Source organism: Gekko japonicus, unplaced genomic scaffold (genome assembly GCF_001447785.1).
Source record: "Gekko japonicus isolate JY-2015 unplaced genomic scaffold, Gekko_japonicus_V1.1 scaffold5042, whole genome shotgun sequence".
Taxonomy (NCBI): Eukaryota; Metazoa; Chordata; class Lepidosauria; order Squamata; family Gekkonidae; genus Gekko; species Gekko japonicus.
This window is the reverse complement of record NW_015166589.1, coordinates 7,079-13,766: the sequence shown is the minus strand read 5'-3', so window position 1 is coordinate 13,766 and position 6,688 is coordinate 7,079. Positions and strand designations below refer to the sequence as shown.

Below are 6,688 nucleotides of genomic sequence, written 5' to 3'. Positions count from 1 at the left end.
AAGACTGCTGCCTCAGCCCCCGTCCCCGTCCCCCGCCCTTTCCTCAGAAGATGCAGAACCGGCTGACCTCTTACCGCACCCAGGGGCCCCAGACGGGATGCCTGCGGGAGGCTATTGTGTGAGTAGATGCCTGTGGGGAGAAGGGAGGGGCTGCCTGGGCACGGGGGGCCCTGGCGTTGGCAGCATGGTGGTGCGGGGCCTGGTTCCTGTGATCCCCTCAGTGCCCCCACGGTCCGTGTTGGGGAGACGGTGAATCTTCTGAATGAATTAGATGGCACTTCTCACTCACTTGAGCTGCGGCGGCTCAAGTGGTTAAGACGCTGAACTGCAGGCTATGGAAGGTTGGTAGTTCAGCAGTTCGAGACCCGAGTGTGCCGCAGTGACGGAGTGAGCTCCTGTCTCTAGTTCCAGCTCCTGCCAGCCTAGCAGCTCGAAAGCAAGAAAATGCAAGTAGATAAAGAGGTACCACTTCAGTGGGAAGGGAACAGTGTTCCGTGCACCTCGGTGTTTAGTCATGCCGACCACATGACCACGGAAACGTCTTCAGACAGCGCTGGCTCTTTGACTTGGGAACGGAGATGAGCACCGCAACCCCAGAGTCGGACTCGACTGGCTTTCGAGCAAGGGAGACCTTTACCTCTCACTCACAAGAATGGCTCAGGCTTGTTCCCCTTGTGCTGACGCTGCCTCCCCCTCCTTCATCAGTTTCCCCCTTGCTCAGGGGCTCTGCACGCCGCCTTTTCCCCCTGCCCCACCTTACCCCTACCAGACACAACCCAAACATCCCAGGAAAACCAACTGCATGCATTCCTGGGCTCCCTGCCTGCCCCCCCCCCCAGAGTCAAAGATCTTCCCTCTTTTGAAGGACGTGGGTGACTCTGCAGTGGCCCCAAAGGGCAGGATCCTTATATGCTGGCAAGTCAGAAGCCGCCACCACTGTGTCAGATCATCCAAGTATGTTGACTTGCTAATTTTTCCTGTGTAAAGTATTCCATTGAATAAAATGTGTCGTGGACCTTATTACCACACCAACAACCCTGCGGGGTAGGCGGCTGTCATTCCCATGAGGCAGTAAGGACAGTAACTTGCCAGGGACTCCACGGTGTGTCTGCGGCAAAAGCCTGCTTCCGAGTCTCCCGATCCCGTATCCCAGTCTCAGTCCACAGAATCACATAGGGACCAAGTTTTATTTATTTATTTATTTATAGTCAAATTTATACTCCGCCCTCCCCGCAAAGCAGGCTCAGGGCAGCGTCCAACAGCAAATACAACAATACAGAATAAAAGCATAAATAATACAGAATTAAAACACAACATTTAAATTAGTACATTATGAAATTGTGAGTTCAGGGGCACCTTCCCCCCCTTTTTCCTAATTATTTTATTAAATTTTAACGGAAAAATTCAAAATGGAAGAGAAAGAAATATCAATATTTCATCAACCATTAAAAGGTTCATATAGATCTTGTTAAGATTAAGGGCATAAGAATAGCAAATATAATTTAAAAGTATACTACTTAACTATAAAATCTATATCAACATGTGTCAAACATAACAGTGATATCATTCCTTTGGAACTTCCTTCTGATTAGAAAGATAATATTGGGGAGCCAGTTTGGTGTCGTGGTTAAGTGCGCGGACTCTAATCTGGGAGAACCGGGTTTGATTCCCCACTCCTCCACTTGCACCTGCTGGATGACCTTCGGCAAGCTGTAGTTCTGATAAGACCTGTCCTTGAAAAAGAGCAGTTTCTGTCAGAGTTCTCTCAGCCCCACCTACCTCACAGAGTGTCTGTTGTGGGGAGGGGAAGGGAAAGGAAGTTTGTAAGCCACTCTGAGATTCCAAGTGCAGGGTGGGGTATAAATCCAATCTCTTCTCGTCTTCTTCTTACCCAAGAGTGCAGGAAGCCCCATAGGAGCCAGTTTGGTGTCGTGGTTAAGTGCGCGGACTCTAATCTGGGAGAACCGGGTTTGATCCCCCACTCCTCCACTTGCAGCTGCTGGTGTGACCTTGGGCAAGCCGTAGTTCTGATAAGAGCTGTCCTTAAAAAAGAGCAGTTTCTGTCAAGAGCTCTCTCAGCCCCACCTACCTCACAGAGTGTCTGTTGTGGGGAGGGGAAGGGAAAAGAGTTTTCAAGCCGCTCTGAGATGAGTGAAGGATGGGGTATAAATCCAGTTCTTCTTCAAATTTTCTTAAACCCTAAGAGGGCTCTAGTTGATGTCATTTGATTCACATTAAAGTAAGTCTAGCTAGAACATAGGGTTTCCCTAGTCGTGTGTGCCACATCTATAGAGTTGGGGCAGTGGAGACTTTCCAGCAGCCGATAAAAGGATCGCAATCACATTAGTTATCCATTCCATTGAGGTTGACCCTTATTCCAATTTGCTACTAATAGGAGCCAGGGGCACCTGTAAGACCAACGAAGCTTTGCTCAAGGTATCACTAGCTTTCATGCGCATACCCAGAATTAAGCTTTGTGAGTCTTCAAGGTGCCCCTGGACTCAAACTTTGTTTTGCTGCTTCAGGCCAACACGGCCACCTACTTGAAGCTGTGTCAAGAACGGTTGCATTACCTGAAAGCTCCAGTCAGCATTGGCAGGAAGATTTTGTTTACTTGGTCTGTAAAAGGTAAAGGTTCCCTTGCTCGAAAGCCAGTCGAGTCCGACTCTAGGGTTGCGGTGCTCATCTCCGTTTCAAAGCCAAAGAGCCAGCGCTGTCCGAAGACGTTTCCCTGGTCATGTGGCCGGCATGACTAAACACCAAGGCGCACGGAACGCTGTTACCTTCCCACCAAAGTGGTACCTATTTATCTACTTGCAATTTCTTGCTTTCGAACTGCTAGGTTGGCAGGAGCTGGAACTAGAGACGGGAGCTCACTCCGTCATGCGGCACACTCGGGTCTTGAACTGCTGAACTACTGACCTTCCACAGCCTGCAGTTCAGCGTCTTAACCACTTGAGCCACCGCAGCTTCCTTACTTGGTCTGAGGCTACTGCAAAAGTGAACTATCAGAAGGGGGAGAGGGGGGAGGCGCAAGGCGCATGGGGGAAACCTGGAAGCTGACCCAGTTGTAGGCCTACATTTAATGGGACAAAGAGCAAGTAGCCAGGAAACACAGAGGAGTCCCCAGATACCCCAAAGCCCTGTGTAGGCGCAGCATTGGATCCCCTGGCACCTCTTAGAGCCCAGTTTTCCCACAAATGTTGTAGGGCTCTCTTCCAGCTATGCTCCTGCAGAGTGCAGGGGGTTGGACTAGGTGACCTGCAAGGTCCCTTCCAACTCTAACATTCTATGAGTCTATGATTCTTCTTTCCATCCACTGGGCTAGACAGGATGCAAAACGGCAAGCTTCCGCGTTCTGTGCGCACGGCCGTGCTTCCGACTGCTGTGCCCGCCCAAAGGTGTCGCGGCTGGCGAATTGGCGCCTGCTGAGGGCGTTGTGGTGACCATTGTTTCCTTCTCCTGGTTCAGATTCATTACCAAGAAGGGGAAAGAGCTGTGCATCTCCCCAGATGCGGATTGGGCTCCAGAACTCATGAGGAAAATAGACGCGAGGAACAGGAGTGCAAGAGCAAACCGCCAGGGTGCCTGAGGTAGGCATGGAGCAGACAGCCGTTGTTCATCCCTGCAGAGTTCCTGGAGGGAGGGGTGTGTGTCCCAGGAGGGCTTGAGCTTGCCAGAGGTAGGGAGCGATGAGGGGCAGCCGCGGTCAGTGTGTGGTCAGATGGGAGACCACCCAGGAAGACGGGGGTTGCGGTGCAGAGGAAGGCAATGGATAGAACCACCTCTGTTCCTCTCCTGCCCGGAAGGGGGCATCATTTTTATTCATTTTGTTTGCTTCATTCATATCCCATCTTTCTCCCCCATGGGGCCCCAAGGTGGCCTACAAAACTCTCCTCCATTTTATCGGCACAACAGCCCTGTGAAGGAGGCAAGGCCGAGAATGTGGGACTGGCCCAAGGTCACCCAATCAGCCCTTATGGCAGAGTGGAGATTCAAACCTGCGTCTCCTGGATCCCAGTCCAACCCTCTAACCACTACACCATGAGTTGGTTGCGACTCAACAACATGTCCTCCTTCTTTTCCCCTGGTGCCTAAAGCTTAGCAAGCCTGGCATCGATATATTCGTTTAGTTGCTGTAGATTTTCTGGGTTGTCTGGCCGTGGTCTTGGCATTGTAGAACCTGACGTTTCGCCAGTAGCCGTGACTGGCATCCTCTGAGGTATAACACAGAAAGATGGAGTACTCTCTGTGTCAAGGTGAGAAGAAAACTGGTAGGCAGGTAATTTATATCTACTCCGGAAGGTGGGGTAGGGGTGAGTCTTCTGGAGTAGATATAAATTACCTGCCTACCAGTTTTCTTCTCACCTTGACACAGAGAGTACTCCATCTTTCTGTGTTATACCTCAGAGGATGCCAGTCACAGCTGCTGGTGAAACATCAGGTCCTACAGTGCCAAGACCATAGCCAGACAGCCCGGAAAATTTACAACAGCTAATGAACTCCTGCCATGAAAGCATTTGTTTGGGGTCTTACAGCACTTAAAACAAAATCATAATAAATGTTGAAAAATACAACAAAATAAAAAAAGACATCTGAAATCATTAAAATATATGAGTCAGCACGATGCTGCTGGCCCAAAATATCAGGTTAACCTTCAGAGGCCGACTTGAATGATTCAGCCTTACAAGTCCTGTGGAAACCAAGCAAGCCCTGGAGGGCACAGGTGTCAAGCGAACTGCTGTTGGGTGGGTGTCCAAAGATTTTAAGGTGCTAACACAGAGGAGGTCCTGCCTCTGGCCACCACCCACCTTTCCTTGCATGATCAACCTATGTTGCTTTCTGTGCTATGCTGAAATGGGTCCAATAATACACATATAATAACACACCTACAATAATTCACATGCACATGAATAGTAATAGTAAACATACACATGAAGCTGCCTTACACCGAATCGAGAGCCAGGTTGGTGTTGTGGTTAAGTGCGCGGACTCTAATCTGGGAGAACCGGGTTTGATTCCCCTACTCCTCCACTTGCACCTGCTGATGTGACCTTGGGTCAGTCACAAGCTCTGGCACAGCTGTCCTTGAAAAAGAGCCGTTTGTGTCAGAGTTCTCTCAGCCCCACCTACCTCACAGGGTGTCTGTTGTGGGGAGGGGAGGGGAAAGGAGTTTGTAAGCCGCTCTGAGACTCCAAGTGAAGGGCGGGGTATAAATCCAATCTCTTCTTCTCTTCTTCTTCTTCTTCATCCTTGGACTATCAAGGTCAGTATTGTCTACTGAGACTGGCAGCCGCTCTCCAGGGTCTCTGGCGGAGGTCTTTCACATTGCTTACTGCTTGGTCCTTTTAACTGGAGATGCCGGGGACTGAACCTGGGACCTTCTGCCTGCAAAGCAGAGGCTCCACCACTCAGCCACGGCCCCTCCCAGGCAGAAGAACATACGCATGAACACACAAAGTGGCATTATACTGAATCAGACCCTTGGTCCATCAAACTCAGACCGGCAGCGGCTCTCCCGAGTCTCAGGTGGAGGTCTTTCACATCACCTCCTGCCCGATCCTTTCAGCTGGATCTGCTGGGGATTGAACCCGGGAACTTTGGCAAGCAAAGCAGAGGCTCTGCCACTGAGCCATGATGACCCGTCTCCTCATTTGTCAAGCTCTACCACTGAGCCATGGCCCCTCTCCTCATTTGTCAGATATTATCAGTGCTTCAGATATGGCCACTGCTTCTAAAAATGTCCATATTTTCTCTTCCAGGACTGCTAGTGTAAGATCCCAGCCATGGCGACTGACCGAATGGATGTCCCAAGAAATCCCACTACCACGAATGGGATGACAGACTGCCCTCCTCCTCATGTATCACCTTTCCTGCTTTCACCTGCCTGCCTGGGGCGAGAGAGACCTCTCCAGCCCTTTCTCCGGATCACCCGTGCACATGTCCATCCAGCCCAGAGTTTAAGCCTCCTTTTTTATCCCTTAGACTTGAAATGTCGGTGTGTTCATTCCCAGATTAGAACCCCCTGAGCGGGTCAGGATCCAGGCACTCAGCCTCCCGTCCCCAGCCTGTGGAGGGAACCTTTGAGCCTCCGGGATCTCGTACCCAGAAAAGGCCTTAATTTAGGTCCCAGAACCAATGTTCCCTCTAAGCTGTGGAGTCTTGTGAGCAAAAATTCTACTTTGTGAGCTACAGGCATTAACATTGTGAGCAAGCAATTTGGCTGCTGCATAAATTAGTTGGCTCTGGAGCCCTCCTTCCTGAGCTAAGACCAAAATGTGCGAGCAGGAGGCTAAAAAACTGTGAGCTAGCTCACGCCAACTCAGCTTAGAGGGTACACTGCTCAGAACATGCGCAGAGTGCATTCCTCTTACCACCAAACAGCCGCAGCCCAATCCCTGCACACCTGGGGAAGGGGGTGATTTCTGGGCAGGTTTTGGGCCCCGGCACCTGACATGTCCTTCAAGATGGCAGCTTTCCTTTTCCGGTCGTAGGCAATCGGAGTTATTATATGTATATATTTACAAAAACTGTGAAAAAACGTCTAGTGTGAATTTGTGACTATCTGAAATGTAGTGGATGTTGCAAAGTGAGGATGGGGGGGGGTTCCTTTCCACTGTGATGGGGGGCAGCTACTATTTCAACACCCAACATGTTTCCACGGGGAATAGATGCAAGTTTCTGCTGG

General features: G+C 50.4%; 1 long non-coding RNA gene across 1 annotated transcript; it reads left to right on the top strand.

Annotated features, from left to right (window-relative positions):
- Positions 1-6,192, top strand: LOC107111412. Its single transcript, XR_001482555.1, has 3 exons — positions 1-118; positions 3,472-3,593; positions 5,763-6,192. It is a non-coding gene; the product is annotated as an uncharacterized LOC107111412 (long non-coding RNA).
- The last annotated feature ends 496 nt before the right edge of the window (positions 6,193-6,688 follow it).